The following is a 20,133-nucleotide window of genomic DNA, read 5'->3' on the forward strand; positions in this document are numbered from 1 at the left end:
GTCGCGTTAGGAGCGCACTGCCCTGCCGGCTTCAGTCCCTCGGGGTGTCTCTCACAGCCTTCGTGGGCCTTCACCGCCTCTCTGCACGTTCCACGCTCCTCCGTGGGTCTTTCTTGAAGTGCTGGCAGCTTGAGTCACCTGCAGAAGGGGACTTACCCGAGAATCCTACACTCACTGTAGGTGCTCAAAAGGGAGCACGGCTAAGGCCCCTGGCACCAAAGGCAGTGCCCAAGAAGGTTGAGCAAGACCTGGCAGCCCTCTCACAGCAATGACCTTTATTTCTCCACTATGTGACGAGTCCATTGTCCCAATACTATCCTTTCCTCCATTGGCTTGGAAGGCACCTTATTTATGTGCAGATATACATTTGTGAGTTTATCAATAGAGATGCCATTTAAAAAGCTAGATGAAAACCCCAAAGGAGTAAGTTTAAGTGGAGAGCAGAGGTCCCAGGACCACACCCTGGGCTACTCTGAAATTTGTTTTAAGTACAGGAAAAGAGACTTCGAAGGAGTGACTCGGGAGGTGGCAGAAGACCAGAAGAGTGTGGTGTCACAGAAGCTAAAAGAGGAAAGGTGTCTCACTGAGATAACACCGGCTCTTTAGTTGTTTCTGTATTCTGCTCTTTTTGCATGGTGTAATCTCAATATCCGTCAGCTTCTGCTTGAAAAGGGGCGATTTTGCTTTCCTGGGGATGTTTGGCAGTCTGGAGGCATTGTTGGTTTTCACGACTTGGGGAGAGAGAAATGTTAATACTGGCATCTAAGGAGCTCAAAACCAGCCTGGGCAATAGTAAGACCTCGTCTCTACAAAATAATAATAATAATAATCATGATTAGGTAGGCATGGTGGTGCACACTTGTAGTCCCAGCTACTCAGGAGGCTGCGGCAGGAGGATCGCTTGAGCCCAGAAGTTTGAGGTTGCAGTGAGCTATGTTGATGCCAATGCACTCCAGGCTGGGTGACAGAGCAAGACCCTGTCTCAAACAAAACAAAACAAAACAAAAGACACACACACAACATCCCCCCACACACCAAAACTGGCATCTAGTGGGTAAAGGCCATGGTTAAAGTTAGATAAGTAAAAATGTAGGTAGACTTAAAATTTTTTTAAAAATTCATACAAAATTAGGGAAACGAGAACTCACCAATGTGATAACATTTTTACTATGAAATTGTCAATATTTAAAAATTTTTTAAAATTCATTATTTGTAAGAGGTTAACCAGAAAATGGCATTCGTATAGTGTTGGTGGGACTGAACATTCCTTTTGAGGAAGAAATGGGATAGTCATTATTAAAGGATGCATATGAGGAGTGGGCTGTTGCTACCTCTTCTTGTAGTTCATTTGTCCAAAGAGAAAGATGGAGTTGATATCATCTCTTCCTCACCTCTCTTTCCTAGAGCCCTAGTGGCTACTCTTAACAAAAAACCCAAGAGCACCTGCTACAGAAAACAGTCTCAAATGTCATCATCAAGGGGGGGTTGGACCATCAGCATTCCATGAAGTCTTGCTGAGGATCCAACTCGGCTGACATTTTGGAAGAACAACTCAAAAGGAGAAATGACGGATGTGCAGCATGGGAGCTCATTTCTTTAGACAACTACAATTACAGCAGATAAAGATTACTCCATCACCGCTTATTCTACAATTACGGATGTGGGTGACTGCAGGAGTCTGTCAGCAAGAGAGGGAGAGTTGCCTGAATCTGATCCATACGTGTTAATAACTTCAAATTCATAATGACCCAGATTGTATTATAAAAGGCACTTTAGAGTGCATACGGATTGTGGTTTTCAACCCAGTGCATGTTCTTACATATATTAGCTGGAAAACAAAGGGATTGTCCAAGCACCATGTGATTTGAAGTGGGTATAAACTGGGTTCTTTTTTTTTTTTTTTTTTTTTTTTTTGTGAGACAGAGTCTCTCTCGCTCAGACACCCTGGGCAGAGTGCCGTGGCTGATGCTTAGCTCACAGCAATCTCAAACTCCTGGGCTCAAGCAATCCTCCTGCCTCAGCCTCCCAAGTAGCTGGAACTACAGGCACATGCCACCACACCTGGCTATTTTTTCTATTTTTAGTAGAGATGGGGGTCTCACTCTTGCTCAGGCTGGTCCCAAACTCCTGACCTCAAGGGAACTGTTGGCCTCCCAGAGTGCTAGGATTACAGTTGTGAGCCACCTAGCCCGGGCTGTAATCCCATTTTTGTAAACAACCACCACCCCAAACCCTAAAGATCCTAGCCCTCAATGTGACTACATATGTGTGTATTGGGCTGCGTTTGTGGTTGCTTTTGGACAGCAGCAGGAGTGGGACCTACATAATCATGTCCTGCTAACTCTCTCACTGCATTCCTTATCCTCCTTCTCCCGCCAGTGTCTTACTTGGATGTGCCCAACATATACCCACCTCAGGGCCTTTCCACTGAACAATTAGTTCCCTGTTTCTGGAACTGTCTTTTCCTATGGTTTGTTCCCCTTCCTTCCTTTTAGCTTCTGCTCAAAGTTATTGCTATGGTTTGAATGCATCCCCCAAAAGTTCATGTTTTGAAAACTTGATCCCAAACATGACAGTGATGTGAGATGGGGCCTAAGAAGAGGTGATTGGGTCATGAATGGACTAATGTCGTTACTGCAAGCGTGGGCTGGTTATGGAGAGAGTGGGTTGTTATGAAGCCAGTCTGACCAGTGCCTGTCTGTCTTGAGTGCTCGCTGCCCTCCCACTGTGCTCTGATGCAGCTGAAGGCCCTCACTGAGGCCGGCACCGTGCTCTTGGACTTTCCAGCCTCCAGAACTGTGAGAAACAAATTCCTTTCCTTTATAAATTACCCAGTCTGGGGTATTTTATTATAGCAGAAGAAAACAGAATAAGGCAGTTAGGTTTTTTATTTATTTTATTTATTTATTTTTTTGAGACAGAGTGTCACTTTGTTGCCCTGGCTAGAGTGAGTGCCGTGGCATCAGCCTCGCTCACAGCAACCTCAAACTCCTGGGCTTAAGCGATCCTACTGCCTCAGCCTCCCGAGTAGCTGGGACTACAGGCATGTGCCACCATGCCCGGCTAATTTTTATATTTTTAGTTGGCCAGATAATTTCTTTCTATTTTTTAGTAGAGACGGGGGTCTCGCTCTTGCTCAGGCTGGTCTCGAACTCCTGACCTCGAGCGATCCACCCGCCTCGGCCTCCCAGAGTGCTAGGATTACAGGCGTGAGCCACCGCGCCCTGCCAGCAGTTAGTTTTTTAATCAGACAGGCCTCCTCTAATCACCTATTTAAAAATATCCTTCCCCTGCACTCTGTGTCATCTTATCCTGTTTCATTTTTCTTTGAAGAACTTTTTGTCACTTGACATATATTTATTTACCTGGTCCACCATTCACCCCAGTAGAAAGTAGGCTTCATTAGAGCAATCCCATTATCCTCAGTGCTTAGAAAAGTCCAGACCCACAGTAAGTGCTCAATGAACACAGCACCGCTCTGGTAAGTATTCAGAGTATGTGAAGGGAGAATCTTCATTCAGCAGATATTAGTGTGCTGACGGCCTCACTGGGACGTGCTGTTGGGATGGAATTGTTCACCTTCCGTTTAATGTCCACCCACTAGTGCTGCCCAGACATACTGCCCCTCCGAGGGCTCAGAGGGGTGCCGGGATGCCCTCTCCAAATCGCACATTTCCTCCACCAATGCTTATCTAAACAGGATATTCCAGTGTGGCCATAAAGCCACTGGAACTCTCACACATTGCTGGTGGGAGTGTAAATTTGTATGATCACTTTGGAAAACTGCGTGATAGTGTCTACTAAAGCTGAAAGTGGTAGTGGCTACCCCGGTGACCTGGCAATTCCATACCCATCAGAAATGTGTGCATATGCCCTGCAAAAGACATGAATTAGAAATTCACAGAAGCATTATGAGTAATAGCCCCCAAACTGGAAATCACTGAGATGCCCACCAATAGCAGAATGGACAAATAAATCGTGGTGCAGGTTGAGTTTCCCTTATCCCAAATGCTTGGGACCGGAACTGTTTTGGATTTCAGATTTTTTTTGGATTTTGGAATATTTGCATATATATAGTGAGATATCTTGGTGATGAGACCCAAGTCTAAACAAGGACTTCATTTGTTTCATATATTTTATACACATAGCCTGAAGATAATTTTATATACTATTTTAAATAATTTTGTGCATGAAACAAAGTTTGTGTTAAGTACTTATGTGTGAAATTTTTCATTAACACCTGTGGCATCATGTTGGTGCTCAAAAAGTTTCAGATTTGGGAGCATTTTGGATTTTTGGATGCTCACCCTGTGTGTTCACACCCCTACAATACTACACAGCAGTGAAAGTGAACGCCAGCGATACACAGCAAAATCAACGAATCGCACAAATGGTGCTAGAGAGAGGACACAAAGGAATTCACACTGTATGTACAACTGAAAAATGAGTGAAACTAATCCATGATGTTAGAAGTCAACGTGGGGGTCACCCTTGGGGTGGGGGTGATTAGAATAGGCCTCGGGGAGCCACTGCCACGAGTCCTGGTCACATTTTGTTTCTTGAGGTGGGTGCTCGTTATGCAGGTGTGCTGTGTTTGTGAAAATTCATTAAGCTGTACACTTATGATTTGTGTATTTTGCTGTATGTATATTGTTCTTCACTGGTAAAATTAAAATAAAAAAAGGATAATAAATCTCTTAAGAAAAATTACAATAACTGACTTGACCAGGAGCCTCTGGGTCTTGCTGGGGACTAAAGCTCTACTGAGAATCTGATTTACCCATGAATGTCAATTTGTCTGCATCAATGAGTTGTTTATGTTTTTTGGCGGGGCAGGGAGGTTGTTTTCCAATTAGCTGTTCTGTAGGCGCTCAAGGTGTGGCTTTATCGCCACCTGGTGGTCATCAGTGTGACTACAGTGGTGGAGAAGTTACACTAGCCACCTCATTCCTGCATGAATGAAGTTCAGAGACAGAAGGTGGTTGAAAGCCCTTGAATCCAAACCTTCTATTTGTTACGCCTGTTTTTCGCACAGGAGTTTCTAGCCCTTACTTGACCACCACCCCAGTGGAGAGTTCACTGCTTAACTAGACATCCAAGTGCATTGTTCGACATCTTTCACTGTGTGTAAATTATTCTTTATACAAAGTAAAAAATTGCTGTCTACCCATTAATCCTAGTTGTGCCCGAGGCTGTGCAAATTCCACATCTGTTTCCCAGAATTGGGTCTTTCAGATATCCGGGGGAGCACTCAGACGCTCTGTTCACGTCCTTTCCTCTGGCTGAATGTCCACAGTGCCCCAAATATCCCTCCTGTGACCTGGTTTCAAGTCTGTTCGTCATTACGGGTGGCTGCTGACCACTCGTGCTCAGGCTCATTTGTGGTGTGACACTTCAGGTGTGATCCTCAGAGCTGACCTTGGTCTGGACATGCCTGTTGCTGCTGCCACCGTATTGTTCTCTGGGTCAGTTAGGATCTGTGGCTGCTGTTTGTGCAGGTGACAGCTGGTACCTAGTTCCTCACTCAGCCCTACTTCTCCCGCCGCTTGGAGCCAGACTGGGATCAAGAAGTTCCTGGAATAGCCCATGGTGGCAAACCATGTTCGTCTTTAGCATGGAAGCAGGCTAGGCAGCAGAATGGAAATCAAGTACTTATTGGCAGGTGGACTCGGGGTCCTTGCTCAGGTTCCCGGGGCAGTGGGGAGACAGAAATGCTGATGAGGAGAATCCTGGTTGGCCACATGCCAGGTGAAGAGCGTGAGGACGTGGGGAAAATCTGAAGACGTTACTCACAGAGCCCACAGCACACTGCAGTTGGTACCTTGGTCCTCAAGCCTGCTGGAACCCCACGGGGGGCAATGCTGGGGCTCCCTCCTGGCTCCTTCTGGAAGCTGGTACAGGTAGGTTTCTGGCCTGGCACTGAGCTGTGGCCTGCAGACATTTTACCCATTGTTAGTTCCACATGCTGGTATTTGGACAAATTTAAGCTGAAGCATGTTCCAGAACACCTTGTGGGTGCTCGGGATTTGCACCGTACCCCTTATTCTGGCAGCAAAACTGCATCCGATGGTGGTGTCCTCTGATGTCACAGGGCAGGAGAAGCTGGGTGGAGCTGCCACCTGCCAGAAGTACAGAACCCAACTCCTTGGAGAGTGAGGGGAACCGAGTCATTTTTAGGTCAAATGGTCCAGGCACAGTGCTAGCTAGTCTCAGGGGACATCACCAGGAACAAGACACACCCACTTGGGCCATCTGAGAACTGTAGTCCCAAGGCAGTGGTCCTCAGACATTGGCGAGCACTGTTTAAACACACAGACATGTGGCTCTGCCATCAGAGTTAGAGTCCCTGGGGGAAGCAGGGCCTGGGGATCTGCATGTTGAAATCCTCCTGCAGGACTGCCACCGTCAGGTGACCACAGTACAAAAGGTAGAACTGAAGGGACAGAAAGTAGATTCGTGCATGGTTGCCTGGGGCTGGTGCCTGGGGGAGGGATTGACTGCAAAGAGGCAGGAAGGAACTTTTTGGAGTGAGGGAAATGTTCCACATCCTGTGGCCCTCCAGATCCCCAGGTGTGGCCCCTCGGCTGAATCCAAACTGTAAAATTTGGATTCAGTCCAAAGGCTGCACTCAAGCATCCAGAAGGCCACAGGTGGCCCCAAGGCTGCAGATTCCGACCCCACCTCCCGGCCTTGCTCCTAGGCTACAAACCTGCACAGCATGTTACAGTACTGAGTACTGTAGGCAATTGTAACATAATGGGAAGGATCTGCGAACCTAAACATAGAAAGGGAACAGTAAAAATACAGTATTATAATCTCATGGGACCACCGTCGTATATGTGGTCTGAAACGTCTTTATGCAGCATATGATTGTATATCTCTGGTGCTAGACTGCTTAGATCTAGCTAGCTGTGTGACCTTGGACAAATTTCTTAAGCTCTGGCTCATGCCTATAATCCCAGCATTTTGGGAGGCTGGGGTGGGAGGATCATTTGAGGCCAGGAGTTGGAGACCAGCCTGAGCAACGTAGTGACACTCATCTCTATAAAAAGCATCATCATCATCAAAACAACAGGCATGGTGGCACATGCCTGTAGTCTCAGTTACTTGGGAGGTTGAGGCAGGAGGACTGCTTGAGCCCAGGAGTTTAAGGTTATAGTTTCTTTGTCTGTAAAGTGGAGAAAGTAATAGTACCTATTTCAAAGAGTTACATGAAAATTTTAAAAAGTTCTTTCATTGTAAACCTTTTAGAACAGCAGCTGGCATATAGTAGGCGTGAAATAAGTGTTGGCTGTTATTATTTAATAAAAGCTAATTTCATCCATGCTGTTTTCCCCCCCAGTTTTGCTATGGAGATAATTTTTATGGAGAATTGTTAGTTCTCCATCTTTTATGACAGGCCGATTCTGGGTCAGCCCAGTCCAATTCCAACTGTCTTGTCGCATTGAGGACTCCAGGGGAAGGGCAACGTGGGAGGTGGGCCTGGAGCAGAAAGAGCTGTAAGGCTGGGGCTTAGCCTAGGTCTTGGACACTTTCCCTCTGTGGTCAAGAAGACTGGCTCAAATCCCCTCCCCCAAGAACCTTTCTTGAGCACTCTGGCCTTGCTGATCCCTAGCAGGTGGGGAGTCCCTAGTGGGTAAGGGTTCTACTAGCTTAAGTTCTGCGAGCCCCTCTGTCTCCACTTCAGGGAAAGGGGGTGAGGCTGGCTCCCAGGGTGGTGGGGACTAGATGAGATGGCCTGAGGAGCTCTTGGGGCTTGTCTTGGTTTAGGTTCCTCCGGAAGCAGGCTCTGAGGCAAGATTTAAGCACAAGTAGTTTATTTGGGAGGTGACCCCAGGAAACATGACTAAGAGAAGATATGGAACTAGGAACGGAAGGAAGTCAGTAAATGGGTTACTGGGCTGGTGACAACTGGAAGCAACTGGAGCTTAGCACCGCTGGGAACAGGAGATAGTGCAGAACATGCCTCGGAGGGAGGGAAGAGAAAGGCCTTTTCCCAGCTAAGGGGGAGGAAGCTGGGGTACTTATACATCTACTGCCCAGTTGTCGTTGGTGGAAGGCTGTTTCCAGGAACATTCATTCTCTGGCACTTCAGCTTGCCTGAGTGGCCAATGTTCTCCTGTAGCCAGAATTCAAGCCCCTGGCAGAGAGGCAGGTGTTCCCAGCAAGCCCACTTTGGCTTGCAGGGTGAGTGCTGGGAGGACAGATGGCTGCAGACAGCATCTGCTACAGGCTTGGAATCCCCCTGTCCACTAAGAACATCCACTTTTGTCACGCCACACACTTCAGTGGATGCCCCAGCTCCTCCTTTGTATGCCAACCTGCCACCCGCCCCCTCTGCCTCCCATGCCAAAGGTTTAATAACAACACCAACAGATCATTCCACCAGCCTCACATTCCAGATTAATACATGAATGCCTGTTTACTGCATGAAAGGTCTTTTGGTAGGAGAAGAGCACCCATCCAGGGCTGGGGACCTGGCCAGGTTCTGCTGTCTCTAAAACCAACTTGGCAGATGTCAGATGGTAGGGAGAGTGGGTGCCAAAGGGCTGATCTAGTGGCCCACTCTTGTTGGGGGGCAGGGGGATGGCCCAGTGGCCCACTCTTGATGGGGGGTTGTGAGCTGTTTCAAGAGTGAATGCCAATGTTTCACAACATTGGCCGCCAAATGGTTTTGATGTGGCTCCTTGCAGGGAAGGATGTAAAGCTTGGGAATTTATCCAACTTTATTCCTTTCCAACAATGTGACAAGGCATCTCCTGTCTCTAAGCCTCATTCCTCATCTGCAAAATGGACACAAAAGTAGGAAGCCTTATGGAGTTGAGTTGCGAAGAGACTAAGATGGTGCATCATGAGCACCTGGCATGGTGTAGACCTGGCACTGGCAAATGTTTGCTGTAGAGAGCCAGGCAGTCAATACCACGGTTTTGTGGGCCATGTGGTCTCTGCTGCACCTACTCAAATTTGCAGCCCTAAAGCCACCAGAGGCAATATGCAAATGTTATAAAAACAAGTGCTGGCTGGGCACGGTGGCTCACGCCTGCAATCCTAGCACTCTGGGAGGCCGAGGCAGGAGGATCGCTCAAGGTCAGGAGTTTGAGACCAGCCTGAGCAAGAGCGAGACCCCCGCCTCTACTAAAAATAGAAAGAAATTATTTGGGCAACTAAAAATATATATAGAAAAAATTAGCTGGGCATGGTGGTGCATGCCTGTAGTCCCAGCTACTCGGTAGGCTGAGGCAGGAGGATCGCTTGAGCCCAGGACTTTGAGGTTGCTGTGAGCTAGGCTGATGCCACGGCACTCTAGTCCGGGCAACAGAGTGAGACTCTGTCTCAAAAAAAAAAAAACAAAAAAACAAGTGCTGACTCCTTGTGTAGAGAATGGGTGGAATGGAAGAGATTTTATTTCTCTCTCCTGGAGGAGAGAGAAATGTTTCTTATTCATCTTCGTGTCCTTTGGATCCACATGGGGCCTGGCACATAGTAGGTACTCAGGTGATGGTCACTGAAGGATGAAAAAGCAGCCTATGACCTGGGGAAGAGAATGGCCTGTGGAGTCAAACAGACCTGGGTCCAAGTCAGCTTATTTTCTATGTGGCCTGGGCTAGGACCCTTCCCCTCTCTGAGCCTCTTCACCTATAAAATGGATTTAATAATAACACCTAGAGTGTGAAGTTGTCATGAGCATTAATGGGCAAAAAGTGTGCATGCTAAAAAAATAGGTTTTAAAAAGAAATCATGAATAAAGCTCCACCTTCCATGATTTTAACTCATGGCACTTAACCGTTAGTTTTTCCGTATTGAGGGCCATTCTTTGTCTCCTCCAATCTGCACAACCTGCCTCCTCTGCCCCCTCTTGCGCTCTGGGAGGAGGAGGGGGGAGGGCACCTCTGGGGAGGGGGAGGGGTGGCCCTCTGTAAAGAGTGTGTGTGTCTGGAGAGTCAGGCTTCCTGTTCTGAATTCAGGGCCACGCTGGCAGTAGCTGCAGACAATCAGTTTTTGCCCCAAGGGCTCAGTGTTGCCTGTAAAGAATTAATGTCCAAGAAAGGTGTCTGCCAATTATTTTTCCACTCAAGGTGCGGAGATTACAGAAATGCAGCCGAGCCCATTTCAGATCCAGCCCTCCCAGCACTGGCTGGCAATTATCCCCCTATAGACTTTCCTTCTGGTGAAACTGCCCTTTATAAAATTAATAAAGGGCCACGAAGTGGGAACTGTGGTAGGGGAAATATATATATAACCAGCCATTATTCCCTAGCTTGCTTTCCTTTAATTAATCGCTTACTACTTGGGAGTTGTATAGCTGATGGTCATCAAGAGTCTTAGCTTTCTTCATTACTCCCATAGATAACATCACCATTGTGAAACCTAAGCCTAGTTTTTGAAATATCTTCCAGGCCCTGCATTCAGTGGAACAGCTGACCCTCCCAGACCAGTGGCCCATACTGATGAACTGACTCAACTGGTCTTGTGACCCCCACGCAGGAACTGACTTGGCACAAGAAGACAATTTCTACACCCCTGTGGTTCCACCCTGAACCCAGCCAATCAGCAGACCTGACTGCCTAGCCCTTTGCCCACCAAACTATCTTTAAAAAGCCCTTCTCCCAAATTCTCAGGGAAATGGATTGGATTTGAGAACTTTTTTTTTTCCCCTGGAGACAGTCTCACTCTGTTGCCCTGAGTAGAGTGCCATGGTGTCAGCCTAGCTCACAACAACCTCAAATTCCTGGGCTCAAGCGATCCTCCTGCCTCAGCCTCCCCAGTAGCTGGGACCACAGGTGCATGCCATAATGCCTGGCTAATTTTTCTATTTTTTGTAGAGAAAGGATCTTGTTCTTGTTCAGGCTGGTCTCAAACTCCTGAGCTCAAACAATCCTCCCGCCTTGGCCTCCCAGAGTGCTAGGATTACAGGTGTGAGCCACTGTGCCTAGTCACACCTGTGATATTAAACTCTTTCTCTGCTGTAACTCCTGCTGTCTCAGAGTATTGACTTCCTCTTGAGCAGCAGGCAATGAACCTGGTAAGACTGTGACACCAGGAGAGTGCTGGGAGTTGGGGATCTCTCCTTCAAGGGCATGCTCAGACTTCCAAGTTAGTGCCGAACGTTCTATGTTTCCACAAAGAAGAGGATAAGGAAAGGAAGGACACATGAGTCTCTTGGGTTGGGTTGTGCTAGAAGCAGGCCCTGAGACAAGGATTCAGGTGCACACAGTGGATATGGGAAGTGACCGCAGGAAACACCATTAGGAGAGTGGGGAAGTGAGAGGGGGAAGGGACGGAGCATACAGTTGTGTTACCAAAGCGGTTACACTGTGGGCGACTGGAGTTTAATCTCACCTGGACTCTGGCAAGTGATGTAACACCTACATCTCAAAATGATCCCACGTGAGGGGTGAGAGAGCTGGGGTATTTATACCTCACTCCCACGATTAGTGGCTGAGCTGCTCCAGGGGTGTTAATTACCCAGAACTCGAAGCCTATCTCACTTGGTGGCCAATAGAGACCACAGGCAGGAAATGCAGGTGTTGGCAGCTGGTGTGCCCTGAAATGGTAAGACCTGGGAGACAAGGCAGGTGCCCACAGAGTCTGTTGCAACAAGGGTTGAAAGTCTATCTTGGTCCAGGCACTTAACACCTGAGATCTCATTTATCCCTGTGTATATCCAAGACCGAATCTTAGTTAACCTCCTTTCCCCAGACCTACTCCTTGAGGCTGGGATTGGGTGAGGTGAGTCAAGCCCTCATCCCCAGGCATAAAATGTAAGGGGGCACCAAAAGACACAGCCATCACGTAATATTTTAATGCAATATTAAAAAAGAAATAAATGAATGCAAAAAAAAGTCCATAGTGAACAAAAGATCAACATTTTTAATCAAAACAAGAGCAGAAATAGTGCTGAGCTGAGCTGTATTGAAGCCCGAGGCAAAAGGAAAAATCAGTAATACTGATTTTGGTCATCATGGATTTTTTTTGCATTCATTTTGATTTTTTAAAAAAATTATTGCATTAAAACATTGTTTATCTTGATTAATTTTTTTTGGCACACCCTTATGTTTGGTGCCTGAGGCGAGTCCCTTGCTTGCTCACCCTGGTCCTCCTCCCCCTCGATCTGCCCATCTTCACACACAAAACTCAGTGGACTCAGGTGCTCGATTGGAAGTCTGGGGTCCCCTTCGGCTTCCCTCTCTACCTCCCCCCCCACTGTACCTCTCCTGGTCTTTCAGGTCCACCTCGGAGCACCTCTCATATCCGTTCTCTGTTCTCATCTCCACTGCTACAGCCCCTCTGCGAGGTCCCCATCTTCCATCTCCCTTCGGCAGATGGGAATGGCTTCGTGGATTTTCCTGCAAGCTCTGATGCGTCCACTCATGTCACTGCAGGCAGGATAGTGGCTGTTTCTCTGGCCCTCTCTGATCTCCTTCATGCCTCTAAGTCCTCCCACAACTGTGTCACTTCTCGTTCCAATATGAAATCTCTTATTCCAGAGTGCTCGTGGGGCTGCTTTTGTGACTACACCCTGATGGACACCCCAGGCCTCTTGCATTTTTTCTGCTACCTTGGCTGTTCCTTGGGGGCACCCAGAGGCACCGTCAGCAGAGCAAAACACCCTCTGATTTTTCCTTATCCTCTGACCTCCTGGGATTTCAGTTTTCTTACCCTCTTCACACGTTGGGGCCAGGGCTGAGGAAGGTGGGGGCATTGTGTCCCTGAAACAGTCAGGCAATGTATTTCCTCTGCTCACATTTTCTCTGTTTTTATTATTATTTTATTTTATTTTATTTATTTTTTTAGAGACTGGGTCTTGCTGTGTTGCCCAGGCTGGAGTGCAGTGGGGCACAATCATAGCTTACTATAAACCTCGAACTCAGTTCAAGCAATCCTCCCGCCTCAGCTTCCCAAGCACCTTGGACTGTAGGTGTGAGCCACCACACCTGGCTAATTTTACTTTTTGGGAGACACCGGCAATTTTTGTCTTGTTCACTGCTCCAGCCTCAACACCTGGAATAGTGTTGGCACATAGTAGGTGCTTAATAAACATTTGTGGAATGAGGGATCCCCACTTCCTCTTTTGTTCTGTTGTCTTAAATGAATTTCGCAGTGGGCCACGTGACTGACTCACTTTGGTAAGCATTTTGGGGGCCACGCCCCCTCCTCACTCTTTAGAAGCAGCTGGGCTTGGATCCTCCAACCTGTAATGCCCCAGCTTCCCTGGGAGGAGTCCTGGGCCCACGTTGCCAGGCTGCCCCCAGCAGGCGGCTTTCTCTCTAATAAGCAACTCTCCCTTCGTCTGGGGAGGGCCAGTCAGAGAGGAGAAACTAGTCTTCACTCAGAACTTACCATATGAAAACTGTGTGAATTTGGACAAAATAATCTCCATGGGTGGCAGTTTGCCCATCTTTAAAAAGAGGATAACAGTAACGGAGGATTTCTCAACCGCAGCACTATTGACATTTTGGGCTGGATAATTCTTTGCAGGGTGATGTGTGCGTGTGTGTGCTGTGCAGTGTAGAATGTTTAGCAACATCTACCCGCTAGATGCCAGTAGCAAACCCAGTTATGACGACCAAGAGTGTCTCCGGACATTGTCCAATGTTCCCAGGGGGCAAAAGCACGTCTTCCCCCAACTTTCCCCATTCAGAACCATTCCAGTACTATCTGCCTTATGGGATTGTTGGTAGTTTAAATTAGCTAGATCTGTTAAGTGCTTCTAATTAAGCCTGACATAGAGTAAGGATTTAATATGTATTTAAAATCTATTATTGTTATTATTAACATCATTACATTGAAGGCTGCAGGAGTTTCTGGGATGAGACATGCGTGTGGAAGGAAGGCAGACCTAGGAAAATTCCCTCCTGTGCCAATGGTGCGCTGGAGCTGTCTTGTCCACGTTTCCAAGAACTGATTGCTACAGTTTCAAGAAATTTGCAAACAAGTTGTTAAAGAGCCGTCCTTGAAATTGGCAATGGTAGAAGTATTTACACCATGGGGATTGGCCAACGCTACGCAGCAGAGCTTTATTTTCTGGGAGCCACCTGACTGCCACCCTGCTTCTTTATTAATACACGAAATGACAAGATCTCGTGGTGGGTCTATTAATTCCTGACATTTTCAAGTAGTGATGAACATCAATGCTATTTTGAGATATCAGCAACAACTGTAATATGATATGAAAATCTGTGATTTCTACTGGTAACAATATCACAGGTACTGGTTTGTTGCCCACATTCAGTTTTGAAGGAAATGCTAAACTTTAGTTAGAAGCAGGAGAAAATAAAGATGCAATTATTTTTTTTTCATCCATGGACTCCCTGAATTCTATCCATGAACCTGTGTTCTAGTGGACACATCTGGTGGTAAAATGGAGATAAACCTGGGCCGTAGAATCAGACAGGCCTGATTTGAAACCCGAGTCTGCCAGACTGACTTAGGTGGGGAAGCCTTAGTTTCCTCACTCTCTAAGATGGAAATCTCAACCTCACAAGTTGTCTTGGGAATTAAATAAAAGGATGTAAAGCGCTGTAAGAAGGGCCCGGATCCAGTAGAGAGTGTGTGTGTGTTTTGTGTGTGTGTTTTGCGTGTGTGTGTCTGTGTATGTGTCTCTGTGTGTGTGTGCACACATGCCCATGCGCAGAGGTCTCTGGATTTGAGCAGCTGAGGCTAGTGACAGATCACACCCCAGATGGCGCTCCTGGCTCATCTTTACTTTTAGTTTCTGTCTGGATGAAATATTTGCGATGTGTACACTGGAAAGGACAAACAGAATTATGACTCACTTTTCACGAATTGTGTAGTGGATTTTATGTACTTTCATGCTTGATTTCCCACCAGGTTTCAAACTGTTAGAAGATGCTCCCCCCCTTCCTTTGGGACACTGGGGCATGTGTCCCCGTGGAGAGGGGGCATCCTATGCCCTCCCGGCCTCCTCCCTCCTCACCTTCTCCACGGCACAGTGAGCGACGAACCACGTTCTCTGCCTCCCTCAGCCTGGAAGCTTCCCTGTTCCCAGGCATAGGACCATTTTTCCAGCTCATTAGAGTCTGTAGCTGAGATAAAGGAGGACGGAATCATTAGGTAGCAATTTATATGTAAATGTGGAAGTTATCGAAGAAAGAGAGTTGGCTCCTGTTCTTTAAGAAACATTCACGTTGGGCCCTTCTGGAGAGCCGGCACCAGCGTCTAGAACCCCAAGTACACACACGAGCTCTGAAGCACCCGCCCGGCGCTGAGTCTGTCTGTCTGTCTTCACCCATGGGGGGATTGGGGCCCACAGTGAGTAACGTGCAGGGCCAGTACTTCAAACCTGTAGGTGGACCCCAAAGCCAGTTCTCAGACAAAAGGGGGGCCCCAAAGAGGGGACCTTTGAGCAGTCTGCAGCCTCACACCCTCTTTCCTCCCTACTTCAGCCTGCTCAGCCTGTCCAGGCCAACAGGGACTCTCTCCTTTGACCCAAACTGTAGGAGGCCTCTGCCCACCAGGCCTGGCCGTAGGTTCCCTGTCTATCCTTGCAGAATCCAGTTTGAGCAAGAACCTACCAACTCAGCATAGCAACCAGCCCCACCCTTGGCATGTTGTCACCCTGGCCTGCCTTCAGCAAGAGTTCTGTTGAGTTGACTAACAGAATGCCCCCCACCCCTGATGTGTCCTCTTAGCAATTTTCCATCCACTGGCCCCCTCCCTGCTCCTTGGCTATAAATCTCTACATGTCCTTCCTGGAGTCAGAGTTGAGTCCAATCTCTCTGCCCCACTGCAGGACCCCTTTGCAGATGTCCCTGTACTTACCGCCGTGGTCCCTCGGCAATAAAGTTTGCCTTATTGCCCTTAACAAGTGTCATGAATAATTTTTTCCTTATTAAGCCTGACCTTCTGGCTTGGGAGCCTGGAGCTGGGGGCGGGGAAGTATACTATACACTCCACTAACAAAGATTTGAATAAACAGCTGTTGGGTCCAGCGCTGTGCTGTGGATGTGTGGGGAACAGTGACTAGCAAAGGAACCCTCTGGCCTTGGTCCCCAGCTCTGATATTGGGGTGTCAAGCACTAAAATGGAGGATGCTACGAAGAAAGGCCAGAGAAGCACCTTCTCCTTGAAGCTAAAGAAAATTGGGCTTTATCCCTAGTCCGGGATTTTATTCTCTGTGGTCACCAGCCCATTGTCCCCAACCTCTTGAAAATAACAGAATCAGAGGGACAAGTGGGAGATGTCAGGCTAGTGCCCTGGGTGGGGGGCATCCTCAAGCCCTTTTAGTTTTTCAGCCACCTGCAAAGTAGTTTTCCGGGGAGGGAAGGACATCCTCACCTCTGCCAAACGCTCCAGCTCTCCCACCTGTGCCATACACTATTATGGCTAAGTGCCCTTTGCCCTTGATGTTGGCCCACCACAATGTTCTCACTTCTTAAATACGGGGTGAAGACAGAGGTCGGGGCTGGAGATGAGTGTGTTGGGGGCGGCTGAGCATCTCCTTAAACCAACATGTCATGTTTAAGAGTTTGATCTTGGTCTTAGGAGCAATGAGAAACCTTCAAAGAGTTTTAAGCAGTGAAGCGATGCGGTCAGATTTGTGGTATAGAAAGATCCCTCTGGCATCTTTGGCGGATGCGTGGAGGGCAATGGACAGAAAGATGAGTTAACGGTTGCTGCAGTCATTTATTTTTCTTTTTTTCTAAAAGCTTTTTTTTTTCTTTTAATTTTTTTTAATTTTTTTTTTTTTTTTTTTTTTGAGACAGAGTCTCACTCTGTTGCCCAGGCTAGAGTGAGTGCTGTGGCGTCAGCCTAGCTCACAGCAACATCAAACTCCTGAGCTCAAGTGATCCTCCTGCCTCAGCCTCCCGAGTAGCTGGGACTACAGGCATGCGCCACCATGCCCGGCTAATTTTTTCTATATATATTTTTAGCTGTCCATATAATTTCTTTCTATTCTTAGTAGAGATGGGGTCTCACTCTTGCTCAGGCTGGTCTCGAACCCCTGAGCTCAAACGATCCGCCCACCTCGGCCTCCCAGAGTGCTAGGATTACAAGCGTGAGCCACCGCGCCCGGCCTGCTGCAGTCATTTAGAGGAGAGATGGTGGTAGTGGCAGTGGCAGTGGGCAGCAGATGAGAGATGGACTGATGGAGACCCTGGAGACAGAATCGATGGCACTTGGTGAGCGACTGGGTGTAGCGTAAGAGAGAGTGACGACGCTCGGCTTCATGGCTTGTGCAAGTGGTGGGTAGTGGTTGACATTTTCTGAGATTGGACTGCAGCAGGAGAAGCAGTAGGTTTGGGGGGGAAAATGATGAGATTAGTTTTGGCCACATTGGGTCTGATGACCCTGGGGGACATCCACATAGAGGTGTTTGGTTGGAGCTCAAGACAGCAGTGTCTACTACTGTTAACAGATGGTAATTAAGTTGAGAAAATGAGAGATCTGAGGACAAAATCCAGAGGAAGATGATGGGAAGTATGGAAAGAGGAAGATGAGTTTACCAAGTTGACTGAGAGGTGATGGCCAGAGAGGCGGGAGTGGGGAGCAGGGTGCCGCAGAAGTCGCTGGAAGAGAGTATTTCAAGGAGACGTCTGCCAATGAGGTGAAACACGGGAGAGAGGTCAGATGAGATGAGGGCCTGGCAAGAGTAGGAGTTTAGGAGAGAACGGGAGGTGAGGGTATGGAAACTGCAGACTGTACACTTCTTTCCTTCCTCCTTGCCTTCCTTTCTTCTTTCCTACAAAAAGAGGGAAATAAGAGTCACCTGGAGTCCTACCTCCCGAGATGACCATTATGAACATTTTGGTGTCCAGCCTCCTGTGCATCTCTTCCTGCACCCACCCTACATACATGCAGAAAGTTTCACTTGAAGAAGATGGTAGACCTTCCCACAAAGAAAATTCCATGTGGTTTCATCAGTTAATTTTAAGAAGGAATTAATACAAAAACTCAGAAAATGGAAAGAACACTTCCCAACTCATTTTTTGAGACCAACATAATCCTGATGACAAATCTGAAAAAGAAATTACACACACACACAAAATTCCAGACCAATATTCATCATGAACATTGATGCAAAAATCCTTCACAGAATATCATCAAATAGAACCCAGCAATATATAAAAAACAAATAGAAGGCCGGGCACAGTGGCTCACGCCTGTAATCCTAGCACTCTGGGAGGCCGAAGTGGGTGGATCATTTGAGCTCAGGAATTTGAGAACAGCCTGAGCAAGAGCGAGACCCCGTCTCTACTAAAAATAGAAAGAAATTATATGGACAGCTAAAAATATATATAGAAAAAAATTAGCCAGGCATGGTGGCACATGCCTGTAGTCCCAGCTACTCGGGAGGCTGAGACAGGAGGATTGCTTGAGCCCAGGAGTTTGAGGTTGCCGTGAGCTAGGTTGAGGCCATGGCACTCTAGCCCAGGCAACAGAGCGAGACTCTGTCTCAAAAACAAAACACAACACAACAAACAAACAAACAAACAAAAACCCAAATAGAATCATGACAAAATTGGATGTATCCTGGAAATCCAAGGCTGGTTTAACTTATGAAAAGCCAAACAATGTAATTAAACATACTAACGATCACATACTCATTGAAATAGAAGCAGGAAAACCATTTGAAAAAAAAAAAATCAACATCCATTCATTTAAAAACAAAACAAAAAACAAAACAACTTTCAGCAAACCAGAATTAAAGGCAAATTTTTGGCAATCTAATTATCGACATCTTCAAAAAGCCTACAGTTAACATTATACTTAACCAGTTGAATATTGAATGATTTCCAAGATTGGGAATAAGGCACGGATATCCATTTTTACTCCTTCTGTTCAACATCGTATCAGAGATCCTACCCAGTGAGGCAAGGCAAAGTAAAGAGGTACATGACATGCAGATTAGAAAGGAAGAAGAAAAATTGTCTTCATTCACAGATGAAATGACTGTTTATATAGAAAATCTTAAGAAACCTAAAAACATGTACTAGAACTGATAAGTAAATTAGCAAATTTGTAGACACAATGACAATATACCAAAATCAATTGTATTTTTACGTTCTAGCAGTGAAAAATTGGAAAATGAAATTAGAAAAACAATTTCATTTACTGGATTGTCAAAAACATGAAATACTTAGGAATAAATTTAACAAAAGAAATGATCTCTACATTTAAAACCTCTTTTTTTTTTTTTTTTTTGAGACAGAGTCTCACTCTGTTGCCCGGGCTAGAGTGAGTGCCGTGGCGTCAGTCTAGCTCACAGCAACCTCAAACTCCTGGGCTTAAGCGATCCTACTGCCTCAGCCTCCCGAGTAGCTGGGACTACAGACATGCGCCACCATGCCCGGCTAATTTTTTGTATATATATTTTTTAGTTGTCCATATAATTTCTTTCTATTTTTAGTAGAGACGGGGTCTCACTCTTGCTCAGGCTGGTCTCGAACTCCTGACCTCGAGCGATCCACCCGCCTCGGCCTCCCAGAGTGCTAGGATTACAGGCGTGAGCCACTGCGCCCGGCCTAAAACCTCTGTATTAAGCACTTCTACATCAAAATCTACAAAATATTACTGAGAGAAATTAAAGAAGAGTTAAATAAATGGAAAGATAAACCAAACCTATTGATTGGAATATTTAATGTTTTGAAGATGTTATTATCCCCAAAATTGATCTATGTATTTAATGCCCTTCCAACCATAATTCAATCAAACCATTTTTCAGAAACTGACAAATTGATTCTGAAATTTATATAAAAATGCTAAAGATAGGCCGGGCGCGGTGGCTCACGCCTGTAATCCTAGCACTCTGGGAGGCCGAGGTGGGCGGATCGTTTGAGCTCAGGAGTTCGAGACCAGCCTGAGCAAGAGCGAGACCCCATCTCTACTAAAAAAATAGAAAGAAATTATATAGACAGCTAAATATATATATATATATATAGAAAAAATTAGCCGGGCATGGTGGCACATGCCTGTAGTCCCAGCTACTCGGGAGGCTGAGGCAGGAGGATTGCTTGAGCCCAGGAGTTTGAGGTTGTTGTGAGCTAGGCTGACGCCACGGCACTCACTCTAGCCTGGGCAACAGAGTGAGACTCTGTCTCAAAAAAAAAAAAAAAAAAAAAAAAATGCTAAAGATCTAGAAATATCCAAAGCAATCTTGAAAAAGAAGGA

This window comes from Eulemur rufifrons, chromosome 20 (assembly GCF_041146395.1).
Source record: "Eulemur rufifrons isolate Redbay chromosome 20, OSU_ERuf_1, whole genome shotgun sequence".
Classification (NCBI taxonomy): Eukaryota; Metazoa; Chordata; class Mammalia; order Primates; family Lemuridae; genus Eulemur; species Eulemur rufifrons.